Genomic DNA, 20,419 nt, shown 5'->3' on the forward strand with positions numbered 1-20,419 from the left:
TCTACAGAGAAGAAAACAAGGAAACAACCAAACACAACCAACAGAAAGAAGACAACTTAGATAATTTTATTGACATCCAACAGCCAAACTTCCCAGGTAAAATTACAAACTTATATTTTCCAGAAACACCTAAAAACAACATCTTAAACGATTTTTTCAAAGAATTTTCTCACAAAACCCTCAACATAATTTCACAAAACAGAAAACTAAAAAACAACCTTACAAAAAGAGACATTAATTCCATTAAAATCCTAAAACAAGACAAAACATAAAAATTCTAAAAGCAGATAAAGGTAACGCTATAGTCATAATGAACACGAATGAATACATCCAAAAAATGAATAACATCCTATCAGACACGAACAAATTTAAACCAATACACACAAATCCAACAAAGACACACGAAACGCAACTGAACAAATTACTACTACAAATGAAATAAGCCAACACAATTTCACAAACACTTTATTCCTATATACGTAAAACCGACTCACGCACACCGCAAATATACGGCATCCCCAAACCTCATAAACCAGATTGTCCATTGCGACCAATAATGTTCACATATGAATCGTTTAATTACAATCTTGGTAAATGCATAGCATGGGCATTCTCCAAATATGTAACATCAGCCAGCTCATTCATCAAAGACTCTTTTAATTTCAAGTCTAATCTTAATCAACTTAATCATAAAGCCTTAATGGTCAGTTTCGATGTTATATCCCTCTTCACAGAAGTCCCAACCACTGAAGCCTGCATGATAGCCTTAGAACTCTATCCGAGACCCTAACCCAACTATAGAAATTCCCAGTAACCAGTTAGCAACCCTCATAGAATTCACCACGATAAAGACAAACTTCATGTTCAACAACCAAAACTATATATAAACAAATGGCCTAAGCACGGGCAATTCAGTATCACCAGTTCTAGCCAATATTTTTATGACACAAGTTGAAACACAAGCAATTAACACAGCATTACATCCACCACTATACTGGTACAGATATGTAGATGACACGGTTGCGGGATTCAAATCTACAGAACACATACTTAATATTTTCAATCACATTAACTCTATACATCCCAACATTAACTTCACATGTGAACAGGAAGAAAGCAATCAAATATCATTTCTTAACCTCAAAATTACAAGAACTGACACACAATTCAAAACATAAATCCACCGAAAAATCACCCATACTGGACTATACATTCCTTGGGACTCAGCACATGAAACAAAACAAAAACTCAACATACTAAGAAACCAAATAAACACAGCCATAAAACTATGCTCACTAGATAAAATTAACGATGAATTAGACAAAATAAAATAATACTTCATCAACATCAATAAGTTTCCTCCACAAACAGTAGAAAACATTATACGCACACACCTAGACAGAAAGCAAAATCAACCAACTAAAGTAAATACAGCTCACGAATAAAAAAAACACGAAACCATATACTGCTGTATACCATATATTCCTGACATCAGCAAACAAATAACCAACATTTGGCAAAAATTAGTAACAAAATATGACATTCCAGTTAATACCAAATTTATTCAAAAACCCGGCACAAAATTGAGGTCTCTACTATGTAGAAACTACACTGACAAACACCCACCAACATTATTTATAAAATACAATGCGATAACTGCCACGACTTCTATATTGGAGAAACAAGTAGAAAAATGGAAACCAGATTCAAAGAACATAAAAAGTCACCTTCACACGTTTTCGAACACTGCAAGTCAAATAAACACAACATAACCATAGAAAACACTCAAATACTAAATAAGGAAACAAACATAAACAAACGCAAAATTAAAGAAGCCTTACTTATACAACAACTTAAACCCAAAATAAACCAATATAAAGGAACGCCTTTATACCTATATTAATATAATAAAATAAATAAAATTATATATTCAAACATCTAATACCGCCCTCTACATTTCGACACACAGTTACACAACCCCTTTCAAACATGTGGTCAGCTTCCGGTCAGTTATCTCTTTCTTTGTGAACCTGACGATGACCGAAGAAGTTCGAGACGTTGTTCACTCTTCTATGTAAAATATTTTCTCAACCCAAACGAGCCGTTTTTGCATATAAATTTCTCAACAAGTGGGTTTCTCGACATCACTAAAACCAAATGAAAGTTACTAGGCGATAAGCTTATTATGTATTAAATTATATGCAAAAGTGTAAGGTAAAATGTGGTGTACTATGACCTCACTAATAGTTGTCTAATAATAGTAGAAATAAAAGGAACATTTATTCTGCGATTATTTCCCTATTAATCATCTTATAATAGAAAATTAAGAGAACTAAAGTGTACTCGCTTCACTATTTGTAAATTTATAAATAGAGGTTAAACAATGCGTTTAGTATAAATGATTGTACAATAGAAAGTTTAAAGCAAAATGTTTACCATAAGGATTAATTCTTACGTGGAAATCATTTCCCTATATGTAAAACATGATGATTAAATCAACTTGAAACATTTAATATGCTGTGATTAATATCAGTAATTGTTCAAAGCGCTGTTTTGTTAATATATCTACAGTGCTATGAATCTTTATACGTAAGTTTTCTAAGCTGTCAGTAAGGTGAAATATTAACAAGGTTACGAGTTTAATTTAAGTCGCCATGAAATAAGAAAGAAAAAATTTAAAATATTGACTTTAACATGGATTTATAACAGTAATGATGGGAGTACAAATAAGAATGACTTTACTTGAAGTAAATTTATAATAATAACGAAGTGAAACATTTGCTTTTCGAAAATTGCAGAATAACTAACATCTAACTGTTAGCAGTAAGAGAACAAATATTTTGCTGTTATGAGTAGAATAGGTAATTCAACAAGGATAAGAATAAATCCATATATCTGCGCTGCGATGATATATGAATAAGAAAAATTAGTGTTAAGTTTGTTTTTTGTTTTTCAAATTACGCTCGAATCTACACGAGAGCTATCTGCGTTGGTGTTAAGAATAAGCTAAATAATTTGCTGGTCAATAAGCTGACAACAATTCCACGTTAAGAGTTAGGTAAAGAGTATTTCAATACGTTCGTTATATGTAATTTATAAAATTATGGCTGGTGAAATGGTCACTCTACAGTTGGTTTATTATTAGCTTATAGATGTTGATGAAAATATGATAAAAACGTAAAATCAATGATGCTTTCTTGAGAATAGGTGAATGATGTTATTATGAATTTACAGTAAGGGAAGCTGTAATTTATAAGAATAGAATAAAATATTTAGTGTGTGAACAATTCACAATATTGAATCATGACGATAAGTGATTATTGTGCAATGACGTAATTATAAACGAACTTTTAATGATGAAATTAGAGTGAAATGTTAAGTGCGCTACAATTTACGATAAATATCCACGGGATAAAAAGCTGAAGAATTTTCCGTACAATAAAAATATTTTAAGTAAGTGTATTATTATATAAATAAGATTCACTTTTTGACCACTTACCTTAAAGGAAGATTGTGGTAGTAATGATATAAAACATTTTCAATTGAATAAATAATGTTTTGCTCAAGTTAAGATATAATATGTGGTGTTTGGTAATTTATTTACTGTATGATGAGTTATAAATTCATACACATTACCCTTAGTTACCAGAGCGGTATGTTTTTTGTAATTAAACACAAATCTACTCAACAGGCTAGCTGTGACAAAAGAAACTTTCTCATTAACCAATCATCACACGCAGTTTGACCTTGCCTATGATCTTTCCATCGGATACTCATCTGGTTGTCATTACTCATTTTATAACAAGCATTACATATTTTGTATGGTTTATGTGTTAATCTTCTGTCAGTCACTCCCATTTTGATTTTACTTGGTTATTCGTCTACTTGCCAGTTATTCTTCCATGTCCTGTTTTGCAAGGCTGATAATCTTGTCAATTGAGAATATGAACATAAACTGCCCACATATTAAATCTGTCAGTTCTTCAAAACTATGATCACATTTGGCTACGTAAGTTCATCTTGAGAAGTATCGTCAAAAACGTGTCACAAAGTGAAGTATAGTTTCTCCAGTGTTTGAATTGAATTTCTTGTGAGTTTCTTCGTCGGTGAGTTCATTGTGTTTTATTAACATCACATGTAACTTCTCATCGTCCATGGTATTTTCTGACGTCATACCTAGATATATTATTAAAGGCCTTTTTACATGAGAAATGGGCTGAGACAGATTGTACAGCCACCTTTATCCCAGTTTCTAATTTGGACTAATATTTCATGCCATTCCAGGAAAGCATCCATATTATTATTCTTCATAAAATTTGGGTAGGTTGGATTGGTTGGTCCTGTATCCATTTTCATTTATTGATTCTACTTTGTGTTGTGATATGTAGGTGATATCACGTTGTGTTCCTACTCTATTTCCATACTCTTATTTTCCTACTTTTTTAACTGAGCACCTATATTTTCTTTTTTTCTACAAACTATGAAGTAATCTTTAACAATACTCAATTAGAGCTACGAAAAACACTCGGAATATTAGAATAAGGTCAATGCACTACAATTGAACTACACCTCAGATGATTATAAGTGAACCTGCTATTACTGTCTTTCTGCTTGCACAATATAAAACAAGTCAGTTCTTCATTTATATTTGATTCCTTGTCTTATCTCTTTCCAGTAGTTTTAGGTCTAGTATTTCTCAATTGTCATTAAAGTTATCATTCTTGCGATTCTTTATAAAAAACAAAACAAAAACGAGACATATCCAACAGTGGCTGGATACCTACACCCGCCATGTTTTCTTTCCTTTTGAAGAGGTTGGCATGTTTTATCTGGGTTTTCCCATACACTTTCACCTCATAATCCATTCTGTTGGCTACTTTCTGCACATGAAAAAGTCCTTTCCACTGCAGGCATAGTTTGTTTTCTGTTGGTATCAGAACCAAGGTCTTCTTTCCAGTCTTTAAACATTGATTTTTGGCTTTATTTTATTGAAGTGGTTTTGAGTGTCTTGAGCTTTATACAAACGTGTTCAAGTTGGTTGACAGGTTTGTTCCAGTCGGTTTCTAAAGTATCCTTTCATTTGACTTTTGTATTAAATATAGAATTTGCTTATGAAAAATAAAGACTGTTTTGCATTTGTGTTAGTTGTCAGATTTTTTATGCACGTAAAAACAACTATTTTATATAAAAAACCCCGTAAATATAGAAAGTTGTGGTAAGACAAATGAAAACATAATAAATCAAATTTCAACATATTCACTTCAAAAGTAGGAGAGGAAAGGATCAGCTATGAGGGGAGGAGGAGGCTGATAAAACTAAAATCTGTTTATAGATGAAATAGTTATTTAATGTAGTATGACTTTTCTCGATCATGTAGTTGTGTAATTATAAAGTGTGTAACAAAATGTTTAATAAAGAATGATTTTGTTTTCTAATTATTCTTTTGTGTGTGTGTATGGAATTTATTTTAATCTTTCCAGATATTTCACTTTTCGTTAGAGATTCAAAAGGTAATTATTACTTGGAAAAGAAGTTCACACATTAAATATTTTTTTATCCCCAGAATATCATAGTATTCACAGAATACTCAAAGTTCACTAAGTTGACTGATTTGTAATAACCGATGGTTGCTTTTACTTTTATGATTTTTGTCATTATTTTATTCAACTATGCACAATAGAAATGTCCTCTTGTAGGATAGTGATAAGTCTATGGACTCACAACAACAAAATCCGGAGTTCGATTCTCTGCGGTAGACACAACAGATAAGCCCACTGTAGTTTTACCCTCAAACAAACACGGAGCACATAAATAACTTTTGTAATTCGATTTTAAACCTTCATTTGTACAAGTTTAACACTTGATTAGCATTTCTTTTAGAGAATATCATAACATTGCGTTTGGATGTTGAGAAATGGTATAATTAAAATCAAACACGGCTCAAAAATTTCTTCAATGATAATAAAACTGGGTACTAAAAACATAAAGTTAATGAAACGGAAATAGTTATTTATGGCGTGAGACAATTAAGGGCAATAATTTGCGTTTATAAAATATTCATTTGAAATATACCGATTTATTGTAAATAAGGCGCAATGATCTTACCTGTACGGTTTGAACACATGATTTAATAAAATATGTTTTTTATTTGGAGGTCTTTATTTGTTATATTTTTTTGGGAAGCAATCGTTTTACGCCACAGCCAAGACGTTGTTATCAATAACTGAAAGGGTAGGAGTAAATTGCATTTGTCAATGAAAATAACTGCATGTGAAATTGTGTGAACATTTTTATGTGTTCCCCTTTACTTCCGTTTTGCGGAATATATATAGTGATACTGCTTTCCCGTCACGTGCAGATGATTAGGGTAGGATGTATGAAATGTATTAGTCACAAATCAACTCGTATTTCTGCAAGAAAAGTCCTTGAAAGTTCATCACACAACAGGTGTACATTTCTAACTGTTTATAACATTCAAATAGTGTGAGTGGTAGTAGTGTTAGGTTTTAATTGAGTGCTAAATTACAAAGTCAAATCTGTGCGCGATTATTTGGTGTATATTTATAAAAACAGATAATTGTGGACATGGTGAGATCCATGCAAAGGAGTTCACACAATGGTTAAAGATCACCATTTTAATCAAACTCCCTACATTTGCTTTGCACTTCTTTCTATAATGTCACATTATAATAAAAGTTTACATTCATAGGAAATAGGTTCGTTGATTGGTTTCATATTTGTATTTTTAGAATGGATGGTAAATAGTTAGCAACTAAAACATTACTACAGAAAAAAGGCAGCAGAAGGAAAACCCTACAGTTTGTTTGACTTTTCTTCTGTGTACAATATAATTTAGTAAAGGAGAACACGTAAAAATCAGTAGTTATGTTCGTCAATGTTGAATCATATGACAGAATATAGTCCGGGTGCTAGACGTTTGTCATAAGTTTTTCAATAGATATGTTTTTAGGAACTATAAATCATACTTAGAGGAGAAAGTTTTTTCAAAATTTCCCAGTTAAAAAATGGACACTTAAAAAAGACATTTAGCTTTGAATAACTTATCAGAGGGAAAAACCAATAAGCAGCACACTATTATTAAAATACCTATACTTAGCGGTTAATTATCACTCTTATAATACATACACATCTTCCGCTGTAGGAGAAATTCTGTCGTATTGTGTGTACCAAGTTAATCTGTTTTCCAGGTACAAAATCCAAAGCTCCATCGCGAGACTAACCTACGCTCGTTTTTGAATAAATAACAAAGAAAAATGAGGTTCATTATACTGGATATAACCTCCACATATAGAGTAATGATGAAAATATTACACATTATGAAACAAAACAGTTTATTATGAATTCATAAAGTGGAACGTTATAAAAGAAACATAGTAACTGTGAAGTGTAGCAGTGTTAATTAAAAGACTCGGAATTTGACTGTTTGAATAATATGTTTAGACGAAGTTATTTGTTTAAGCCTAAATTGATTAGACAGAACAATTCACACAGTTTGACGCTAACAGTTTCCGATAGTTATATTCTTGCAACTGTTGATTTCGAAATGTGGACTTAGCAGAAATAAACTTGAAACTTACACAGAAATGACGTATAAAGACACACAAACAACATTCCGCTGTTAAGGGCGATATGGAAACCTTGTTTTAACGAAATCTAACGCTAACCTTCAGAAAACTGAAAAGACTGGGCTGTTTGAAAAAAAGCCAAAATGTAACTATAAATCGTATTGATAATTTAAACAATAAACTGGACACCTCGTGTAGAAAGATTGAAGCTGCGAGATTAATATTTTCTTTAAAAATGAGTCTTTAATGTGGTATCCAGTGGAGTAAATATTCAAACATTTTGATCGGATTGAATAGTTTTATATATAGTTTAGTAGAGGCGCAAGTCAAGTAGAATTTTTAAAATTTTATCTATTGTATTTCTTGGCTGAGAAAATATAATACAAATATTATAAAAGTGTCAGTTGATAAATTTAAAGAAAAATAAAAATTATTAAAAGACAGAAGAAATATGACATGGTTTTCCAAGAGAAAGAGTCTTTTACAGATACGTGAATTACAAGTAACATACTTTCAGTGAACCATTACCCTTAACAACTTATATGTAGCTTATTCATCATATAGATTAAAATACGTCAAAATCTACCTATAAAATGTTGGTTACCAAAGAAAACTAAATAATTAAATACAACCAGAATTTATACAATAACACTGCAATTTTATTTTTTGTTTTACAGTCTTTTTGGATTGAACATATTTAATTTAGGTGTGTGAGCAATATTGCACCTAATTTATTATTCAATATTATACAGCAGAATAACTGATTAGTGATCGTACACGCATATTGAAGTTTCCATCTCTTTTTCACTGAAGGTAAAATCGAAAATATCATTTGCAACATTGATAACTAATGCATTCATCGACTGCCCGCACACTTTGGTGGGAACTACATTTTTTCCCGTTTAGGGAACATCAGCACAACTTGGGTCAGGCGAACCACAGATGAGCAGTTAGACCTCTTATAACAGTGATGTGTATATAAGATTTATTGGATTTTGGAGTAATCTAAGTCGTTATATAGTGGCTTAAATTAATTTAGGTGTGTGAATAATATTATGACATTGTGCCTAATTTATTATTCGATATTACAAAGTGGACCAACAGTCTAATGATTACACATATATAACAGATTTATTTTCTTTCGCACGTTACAATAACAATCTCGTACATAATTTAATTATCATAGGAAGTTAAACAATTCACTGCATACATTGCAATAAAAACTCTCTAAGATGTTAAGCATTGTAACAAGTTAAAAGGTTATAACCTACTGTACAACCAAAATCTTTACAATGTTAGATATTATAGTAAGCTAGACAAATTATCATATACATTACAGTCATTATCAATGTCTACCACGTTAGTCACCATGACAAGTTAAACAACTTATCACATACATTACAGTCAGTATCAATGTGTGCCATGTTAGTCACCGTGACAAGTTAAACAATTCATCACACACGTTACAGCTTAGTATTAATATATACTTGAAATTGTAAAATAAAAAAAGGTATTTTCATGCTTAAAATGAAAACCACCTTTCACTCAAACTATCCAGAGTCTGAGAACACATAACTAAAACAAATAGACAACACATTTGGAGTAGAAAGATTTAATTAACGTCATTCTTTGTATACACAATACTTGCAACCTTTAACAAAACCAATTTTTTGAGGATACCTTAAGAAATCTGAGTTACCATGACCTTTTACACTGTATCATTAAGCATGGCATTAAGTACTTGATATTACAGCCAATTATCTATTTATTTTACCCTACATTGCTGATTTAGCAACAGTTCATGGTAGAGGGTGAACCATGAGACCAATGTGAAAGAGTAGAATTAATTAAATACTTTGCTACTATGTGCACGTAAGTAACATTATTAACAATACCACCTAACTTGGCACGTTACCTCTGAAAAATAAGACAGTGTCTTCCCAATGCTGTCAATACACAAAGTATCATAATTAAATGAAACTGTGATTAAATGCAAGTTTTACTGAAAGAATGTTAACCATGTTAAGGTGTGTAAATACATGAGGTGAGGTTTGGTGACTTATGACCAATAATGAAACAGTATATCACACAGCAACTGTCTCCTCATCAAAATATAGTTTTTTTGTTTTAAGAGGACAAACACAAACCAGAGAGAACTGTTTATTTTGGGCATTATTGGATATATTTAAAGATGAGTTCTTTCATTACAAAGAAAAACATTAAGTGCTAGAAAATAACAGGGAGGAAAAAACAAAAAGTGTTATAATTACTGAAACTTTAGACTGTTAATGCAAAAATGTGTACATACATTTGTAACTATACTAATTACATTAATTTTTTGTTATTCATAAATATGGAAAACTAGCATAATATAATAAATGTGTGTGTGGAGGGAGGGTATGTGCTAACAGTGCTAAACACTTGATCTATATCTTCTTACATTTAGAATGTTCAATACTGACAAATTTTAGATAGCTGACATATTTTGTAAGTGAAATTAATGAAAGCTACTATAATACAGAATGTTCACTCAGTATCTTGAAGTTTTATTATGAGACACTGATCCTTCCTCTATATATGCAAAAATCAAAACACTCATTTACAATATTTTCCCCTCTTTAGAATACAATGAAGTTACAACCAAACTAATGTAAGGTAGTAACAGAGATAAGTATTGAACTTTAAAAATAGAGGCACATATACTATTTAATTATTACAAGATATTGTCAAGTACATTTGAACTTCATTATTGGCCATTCAAGTTTATGGACACTACATCTACATTCTCTTATGTCACAAGCAAGTTTGAATTCTATAAATACATATAAATTCTCATGACATGTAAAAGATACAGTAAATTAAAACCTCTTATTTAAGATTCAAAATAAACTAATTAACCCAATAAGCACCTATGAGGATCAAAATGTAAAATGGCATTTTACAAAGTACTGTTCAACATGGTATTAGGTACCTGATATCACAGCTAATCAATTATTAATTTTGCTCTACACTACTGATTTATCAACAGTTTATTGTAGAGAAAAGTAGACACCAGATACAGTATACAAGGATATTATAAAAGAAAAACTGCAGATAATAATTTTGTGAGTTCTAGAGGTTATGCAATATACAAACAGTATGATGGAAAAAATATTTCAGTTCTTGACATCAACATCACATTACAGTTTCACTTGTCAAAGTTTAAATCAAACTGACATCGTCAATACACTGATATATCAAGTTATCCTTCTATAAATAGAAAAACAATTAAATTGTATTTAGATTTTAGTTAATCATGTGCTACCTGTTTTAAAATGCATATTACAAAATTTAATAATTTTTTTAAGAAGTCAAACTGCACAAATTCATCAGGCTCAGTTAAGCAGGCAAATGTTCCAACATTCTGCTGAAGTTGAAAATGTCTCTGCCTATGATATCCTAATATTTCACGAGAACACCCAGTGAAGTGTGTTGCAATAAGTGACAATGCTAAGGGACGGGAAAATAAAACATAAAAAATAAACTATATGAAAAAGTAAAAATTTACAATTAATAATATAACAAAATTACAATTACTTGATGAAAAATTAAAAAGGTATACACACTTTTTCTGTTTATAATTTAAACATTTCATTGCACAATGCACTGATAATAACATTCAGAATCTGATTGCAAATAACTACCACATAAAAATAAACCTTTAGTAAAAATATTTAATTAAAATAATCCCATTCTTTATATATGAAATACTTGTAAACCTTAGCAAAATATTAGAAGTTGTTGTTAAGATATGTTACAAAAGCTCAACGTTATTGTAAATATTGCTGAACTGTGTATCATTCTTCATACAAGCAGCAAGCAAATGGGTTCAATCTGGTAACCATAAGGCCTCATCCTATATGTCACAACCAACATGAGAAACATGCAAAATGAACAAATTCTGAAACAGCAAACTTACTACTCAGAATTAATATCGGAACACAACTTTAGCTCCCGAGTTCTAATGATCACTGAAAAAAACATTTGGCCTGCACTTTGCTATCCCAACCAACATACTATTAACTGTTGAAATTTAGACACCAAACATTGGTTTTGTCATTTTTGAAAATATGAGTCCAACATTAGAAACATAAAACTTTAGATGTCTACAATGAGCTTATCCAAGTTGATGAGTTGCCTCATGTTTGCAAACAATGCATCTCAAAAAAACATACTTTATCTATTTAAAAGCAAATACACTATAATTTCAAACAAAGAAATAAACACCAGCTAGACAGCTTGATACCTCTACTAATCCTGAAGCCATCTCAAGTCATGTAACAGTTTCAAGTTATGCTGATTAGGCAGTTTTCCAAAATTGGGATATGAAATTAGTTTGGGAATGGGGTGGAATTGTGTATATCTTATTTACATAAATGATATTGACAGAAGAATAATTAGTAACCAGATTATATGTAGCATATATTTTAGTATCTATGTACATAACCAAAACTTCTGTACCACCTATTGAATGTCACCATAAAAATTTATGGCACATTTCCCACTTTCACAATTCAAGATTCAAACAATAAGAAAAATAATGGTGTTATGTTTAACAGCCACTTCTTTTTAACAGAACATAATTTTAAATAAAAATACTCTCCTTACAACAAGAACAAAACTTTCACTACAGCTGTATTTGAAGGCTCAATTATAACTTTATTGATGTAACTTTTAAACATAGCACTGAGAAATTATAGTTCTTAAAAAAACACCTTTTAATATATAAAATACCACTACAGTTTATATCAGAAAAACATATGATCACTTTAAGCTCTGTACATTGAATCATTTTAATGTAAGAATTCTTGTACAGCTCATGAGCACACTTCAAACAATTTTCCCATGCAGTATTTCTCAGAAATAAATCTTCTTTTACAAAAATGTTTATTTTTTATAAATTTTTTTCAATGACATGAATACTACACTTAGTAATTACTAAGACAAGCAGCTGCCCTATGAGTAGCATTTCTTATAACAATAAGAAAAGGGTATGTCTTTCTCTGCAGTAGATGCTCAGGTATTAGGGAATGACTAGAATTTATTGGTATGTTTAACAAATACACAGGGCATTCTTTTAGTAGGTGCAAGATAATGCATTTATGCTATTTCAGTTTTGGTAACACACAAATTGGTGCCCACTCCATGCATAACTGAAGAATAAAATCTTGGCAAGCAAACAGAACATTAGGATGTAATCATCTCTTTATGCGTATCATTAACTGGATCTCAGTTGGAATGTTGGTTACAGTTTGGGTTTCCTTATGTTAAAAATAACTAATTATAAATAGTTCAAACAAGAGCTATTAGAACTATGCTGTGGATGGAAGGGTGATATTATAAGAATAGGTTAAGATCTCTCATATACTCTTGAGAAAAGAACAGTTAACATTGATCTCACTGGATTTTACATGACTATCTGAGTGGAAGGAGGTCAGTAGCATAAATTCCTCCAATTTCTTTGTGCTGTTTCCTAATTACAACAAAAGAAGAAAGCACAGGTTTATGATACAGAAAGGATAATGCAGACTATAAGAAGCTAGTACCTTACAAGAACTTATATAAGGATCAATGACTTTCTGAAAAATTCAGGGTAGGTTTACATTTTTCTTTTACTAAAGGGTGCTAGTACAAAAACAGTGATTAAAGATGAAATACAGCACATTGATGATAGCATTTCAGCCTGATACTAAATATCTGGCAATGACTTTTTCCTGAACAATGACATATTCTGCTACCCTACACTTGTTTGAATAGTTTCATAGAACATTTGAAACCTTGGGACATATAAATGTAAGACAGAAGTAAAAATAAAATGATGGACAAATATAAATAAACTGCAGTAGGTGTATGATGCAATAACAATACTTTAACAGGATCACCAGGAACAATGAAATTGAATGCAATGTCATCTTTACCCTTTTCATAAAAGATCAGAGGTCAAAGGCCATGCCATCCTGTTTGTTGACTTGCATTCAAAATTTTATTGAACTATTTTAAGAATTTGTGTCAATAAGTCTGGAATAAAATTATAGATTATAATTCAACTTTTAATATTATATACAGATAATTTCTTAATTTAAAATAAGTATAAAAAGAACACATCCAAATATAGATTTTAGTAAGTCACATGGTATGTTGAATCCAGCACTGTTTACAATTAAATGTTTGATGTCAAAATACTAAGTCTACAGTTTCTTACAAATTAGGAACTGAAATTGCTAATATTAGCAAGCCAGAATATAAAATTAGAACATCATATATTTATATTTTGCCAAGATATGGTACATGTAACAAATCAAATTCAGTGCCCCCATTTGTCTTTTTCCATTTTTGGAAACAGCCTCTTATATACACTTACTTCAATATATGACACTTTTGTAACCAATCAACAGCTTAGAATGTCTTAAGAGTGGTTTTTCCCACTGTTTTAATCTTTGAAAAGGCTACAAAACTCTTTCGATACAAGATTTCAATGAGATAAATGTTGTCTTTAGTCTGCTAGTAGTTTCATATTTTTTTATATTATACTGGAATTCTATGGTATCAGTGTAATTATTTATGACTTTTTTGGTTACTCAAGTGTATATGTCTAAACCCTAAACAAAATTTTGTTTGATATCCTCCACATGCAAAATTTTAAAAGGTTTAGCAATCTATATCCAGTAGCAACCAAGTACAAAGGTACAAGAAAGAATATTTTTGTTTTACTTCTTAACTTATTGTTCTATATTAAAAAAAAAAAGAAAAACTCAACTAACTTCTAAATAGTAATAATCTATATACATGTATATAATGTATAGTAATTGAAAAGTGACTGTATATTACAAAATACTAGTCCACTAAAATACAGCCACGACATGGAGGACTAAAGGTCAGTTTAGTTATTTACAATTTTTTTGGTTATTCAACTGTATGTAGAGAACCTAAGAATAAATTTGTTTGATATTCTATACAAGGGAAATTTTAAAAGGTTTAGCAACCTATGTCCATCAGAAATCAAGTTCAAAGGTCATAGCTAGAAGAGATAACTTTTTCTTTATTGTTCTATATTTAAAAAAAATAAGTGTAATAACTTATTTCTAAATAATAAATATACAATATGTATGTATATTTATTATTCAGAAATGCACCACATCAATGCAAGTTATGTAATGTCAGCTTGACATGACTGGAAGATCAATATGATAAAAAATAAATAGATATTGCATTATGAAACTTAAATTACTTAAGACTGAACATTTGTATATTTGTGTTATAATATGTAGTCATTCTAACACACAAAAAAAGTATAATTTATATTTATTTCCTAATGTTTTTATGATGTTTACAAGGTTTGTCACATGACAGACCCCACATGGTTAAGAGTATAAAAAAATAACAAAATATAAAGTCTTACTAAAAACAAACATTTGAGATGTATTGAAAAGATTTTAGAGATTATGCAAATAATATTTGAGATTTTTAGGAGGAAGACTAGTTTTTTTAATCATATCATGAAATCACTTTGCACTCAGACTAGTAGCAAAACAGACTACTTTCACAAACAAATCTTTAATAAAAATATTTCACTAAAAATCAGATTTTATTGGTACAGAAAATACTTGCAATCTTTAATAAGTCTATCAAATTTTGTGAAGATACACATGCTGTATCAAGAGTTATAGTACAAATACTTAATATATAGACAAACTCTCATGTACATTATACTGAGCCTGCAGCTACAGGGTTAACAGAACAAGCATCATAATCTGAAATAAAAAAAATCTTTAGCCTCATGTATTAACAGACAAACTAAGTAACCTTTACTTAACCCTTTTGGTACCAAATAAAAAATTTGAATGTTTGGCATGGTGCTGAATATATATTTTTGATACTTCAACTAATTACAGTATCAGTACTAAAAGCATGATATCTTGGCAATAACTCAACAAAAGTCCCTGAAATTGTCTGTGATTGTACCCAATACTTTACATGTTAAATTCAATACATAAGAATAACAGGAATAAAAGAAGACACTCTGATACACAACAAAGAAGTACCATGTAAAGCACAATAATTTATTATAAATTGTATATGATTTGTGCAGCAACCCGTCAATAGTCTTTGTGGATATGATGTATCTCATGGTATGGTAAGAAACACATGGCGAGATTGCACTGTTTGTAGAAATAATTAGTCTGCTTTTGTGCATCTATTGCTGCAAACAGTCCAATCAGGTTTGTGTTTTTTGTCCTCATATTGTCCAATACTATGTCTTTCCACCAAACACTGACCTTTATCAGAACTTGGTGTTCCTTTTTGTTTAGCTTTGCTGACATATCCCTCCAGTAAATTTTGAATAATCTGCTCTCTGAATAGTCTTGGAGATACTGGGTTTTTACCATTACTCTTGCAGTCTGCACAATATATTATATATCTGTTAACAAGAACTAGCCTTGGTCAGTCACTTTATGCAATAAGTTATATGACCCTAACTACACCATGTGCTTACCTAAAGCGGGGGCAGATTCCAGGCCACAAATGTCTTCATTATCACTCTCATCTGTTACAAGTAAGCTTTCATTATCATCTGGCTCAAACTCTTTGTCACTCTCTTCATCGTTACAAATAATATCAATTACTTCTTTAGTGGTATAAGCTTTTCCTTTTGGCACTGTAACAACGTTGCAAGTATCAACAGAATATGCAAGGAAGGTATCTTCTAAAATAATGAACAGTATGATCTACACAGGCTATAAAACAAAGAAATCATGTGACCTTCGGTTTAAATACCCGCTGGGAATCCCAAGTAAACAATGAATACACGTGGTTCTAGCCTCAAGCGGGTCTACAGGCCAATGTGATTATGATAATTAGCCACGAGGGTATGTTGTTTACATCTTGTCGACGAAGATCGCCTGCTGCACTGAGCTTCAAGTTCGACTGCGGTTGCCAACCGTGCCGAAAGGGTTAAACTGTGTATGCAGTAATAACTGCTTTCTTCTATTGGCAGCAGAACTAATCTTCCTTTATATACAATACTTCTGATTCACTAAATCAGGCAGTGGGTAAATACTGTTTTATTCCTTCAACTAACTCCATTATAAAAAAATTTAAGTCAGTAGAATTTGAAATACCACATTTTGTTTCTTTCATTTTACCAACTTTTTCATGGCAGACTTTGGGAATGTATTCTAAAAATTAATTATTATATGTAAACAAATACTCACAAGCAATGTCCTAGCATAACATTTAAAATTTTTAAAAACACCTGTTCCTATGATAATTTGCACGTTTAAAAAGCCTATAAATATATGGCCATCATTATAGTCGCTAACTCTGTAAATCATCAACATATCCAATCTCAATTTTTCCTATTCCAGTAATAGTAAAGTAAATGTATAGTAATGTTTATAATACCAATGACAGTTTAAGATTAGAAAGCTCTCTTATACTTGGAAGCCATGAAGAAATGATGTGTTATTATGGTATCTCATTAAAAAAGTCTGTATCACTGACACCCTAAACTGAAATAAATACTTTATTATGTACTTAATGAAGTAAATTTAACTTTTTATATCAAAACATGAGAGTTGTTCAATTATAGTATGAAACCAGAGCTTATAATGCTCTGAACAAGTATTTTCAAAACAATTAAAAGAAAACAATAAATTCAAAATAAAAGTTTGAATATTATTATGTTGCTTGAATTTTGTTATACAATTAGTTTTAATAACATATTTTATAAGTTATTAAACATTTTGAAATTGTAACCTTTGTAAGTGAAAAACTTGTCCATTTATGAATATCTTAAAGACCCTTAATAAAAATGAAAAATATTAATTTTCATGTATATTTCATACAAACCAAAAAGTTGTAATCTATGCTAATTTTTTTTAAATCCAAGCAAAAGCATCATTTTCCAAAGGCTGTAAGCAATACTTAAAGAAACTTTCACATGATAAAAATATCAATACATTCTCTAAACTTAAAGCTCTTTTGAAATATACATAATTTTTACAGTTACAAACTAATACAGGTAAGGAACAAGTAATTTCAATTATGCTACAACTTATGTTGCATATATAAAACTTATTGTTTGTTAACCTGAAGATGATATAAGAAGGTAGAAATATTATTCTGTACTTTATTGTAATTAAATTGCTAATACCCACACCAGCCAACTTGAGAATACATTTCTACTTCGAGTGGATTTCTCATCATCATGAATGTTTAAAATTTTAGTTACAATTTACAGTATATGTGGTGCTACGTTAGCAACTTGAACTTTCAGACCTAATCACAGGACTAATGAAAAGAAATACTTCAATTTTCAAATAAAAATTAGCTATGGAAGAGTATGTTTAAAACTTACACTGCTATAGTTTCATGTTACAAATTTAAAAAAAAACACTTCATTTCATACAAAAATTACACAAGAAGCCAACATCTTATTCGTACTTGCTAATTAATTAGTTTTACTTGACAAAAATTACCTTTTTGTCCATTTATTTGAGTGATGTCCAAACGGTCGTTTCATGAGAATACCAGTCATCTGAACTTTAGCAGTTACTGCGAAATGATCATCACTACTTTCAGAATTCTTGTCTCCCATCTTTTTATGCTTTAAAAATCCTTGTCTGGATATTTTACCACAAATCATTAATTTAATAATCACATTAAGCTATTTTGAGCCTTATTGATAGTCTAACTATAGTATAGGCCTAAGCCTAATATTACAGTTTGTTTGGAAGAGTAAGACTGTATGTTTGTGACGTCGATTTGACACGAGAAATGTCCAATATTCTTCATACGACATTTTTAACTTTCTCACAATTTAAATTTACATGCTACAGCTGTCAGTTATGAACTTTTTCTTTATTCTAAAATACGAAGCGATAGCTTTTTTCAATGTTGTATACATTGTGTATCATTACCACGAGAAGATTACAAATACTCCACCACTGCAATAATATACCAACAACGATTTACCACTCGCCTGACTCTTACGTAATTTTTAGGTTCAGTTGTGGAGCGCACGCCCTAATCGTTAACTATTATATTTTTATTACGTATTTCAGTAAACTTGGGTTTTGTCGTTTCGAATGTATTATATATCACACGAAGAATTTCATTGTTATAATATCTGTCCGTTAACAGCGACGGAATACTTTAGCTTGAGCGTCTTAAGATAGTTAAAATATTATCACAGGATTGTTGTAACTACTGTACATTCAGGATAGCTCAGTTTCAAAAACCATAAAGAATAATTATTTCCAATCGAATCGTTTGAAATTTATTGATTTACTTTATCGAATCACAAAAGCTTTTTATCTACTCAATTTCCAGACCCAACAAAGTGAACGAACATATTTATTGGAGAATTGCACAATGAAAAGACTGAGTCACCTTTCTTATCTTCAAGAAATCTCGCATTCTGGTATTGGAGAGAATTCAACGTTGCTCGGCTTTAAATCAAACAAACAATAAATCCCAAATGTTTTATAATGAACTTGAAATTAAAATAAAGGGTAAAATTAGTGGTATTGAACAATTTGTATAACATTTTTCAAGGTAGAATGGAATTTCTCAAGAGCAGCTTGTTATTCTGGATGATGTGCATTAAATTTGAACTGTTTAGCATTGAGCTGATAAACAACTTGTTCAAACAACCCCAACATAAAATTTGAACCATGTTCAGACCGAATTTCTTTGGTTAAGTCAACGAAAGTATAAAAATTTAATCAGAACTTTAAAAATGGTTTGGGCTAAAACGTTTTTGAGAGGGATAACTTCAGTGAGTTAAGTGGATGTGTACATGATAGTCAACAAATATTGGTTCCCTGGTGGAGTTTTTGGTAAAGGTCCAACTACTGAAACGTTCTTTGAAAGTAGGATAGGTTTCAAAAGATTATAAGCAATTAAGAAACATATTGCCTATCATTGGTCAAAAGAAATGTTTCATAACTTTGTCACATGTCTTGTTGACACCTACATCACCTTCCACGGGGAGTTCATGGGCAACTTTCAGTATTTCAGAATGATATGCTGAACCTGGAACATCTGGTGTTCTCCATTTGCTCTTAAATACACCATTGAAAAAAAAACCATTCAGAACTTTCTTTTGTTCATCTTTTGGGTCATTGTCACTCACCAAGGAATTTTCAATAAAACAATTTATAGGTATCAGATATTCAGATCCAAAAAATGTCTGAGACAAATCTATAATATCGTCTTCTAAATACATGTCTATCATTTGTTTTTTGGCTTAATTTTTTAGCCTGAGCTCAAGTCACAGCACACAGTGGATTCTTCTCAGCAGCAACATAATTCTAAGATGAAACAGTGATCAGCTTGATAACCATTTTGAATTCAGCAATAACTTTTTCCCAGTCAATCATTTCCCAACAATAATGATACACCCCTAATTGGCAGATTAGGTCTTACTCCAACCACAACTGTTCCTGAAACTCGGTATGATGTTATGATGAGGAGCAATAATAAAACCACCCTTAATACTCTGAACCATAATAGACTCACCAACGGCAGAACTGAAATATAAAGGCAATATGCCTTCTAACAACAATGAATGAACTGCCCCAGTATCACATAAAATACGCATGGGTGTGGGATTAGCAGTTCATTTGTCAGAGACACAGTATCAACAGACACAAAAGGTACAAATTACTCCCTGAATACATTAACTTTTATATCAATGGCCAAATCAATAGCATCGAGCGACATGGTGAAACTACATCTATATGTGGACATAAATGCACTGATTGTTGCCTCTTTTTTTTTTTTCTTATTCA

General features: G+C 30.8%; 1 long non-coding RNA gene across 1 annotated transcript; it reads right to left on the reverse strand.

Annotated features, from left to right (window-relative positions):
- Positions 1-8,698: 8,698 nt before the first annotated feature.
- Positions 8,699-20,403, reverse strand: LOC143251949 (uncharacterized). Its single transcript, XR_013028765.1, has 2 exons — positions 18,104-20,403; positions 8,699-11,075 (listed from the first exon to the last, which is right to left on the reverse strand). It is a non-coding gene; the product is annotated as an uncharacterized LOC143251949 (long non-coding RNA).
- Between the last annotated feature and the right edge of the window lie 16 nt (positions 20,404-20,419).

This window comes from Tachypleus tridentatus, chromosome 6, assembly GCF_004210375.1.
Source record: "Tachypleus tridentatus isolate NWPU-2018 chromosome 6, ASM421037v1, whole genome shotgun sequence".
NCBI classification, from domain to species: domain Eukaryota; kingdom Metazoa; phylum Arthropoda; class Merostomata; order Xiphosura; family Limulidae; genus Tachypleus; species Tachypleus tridentatus.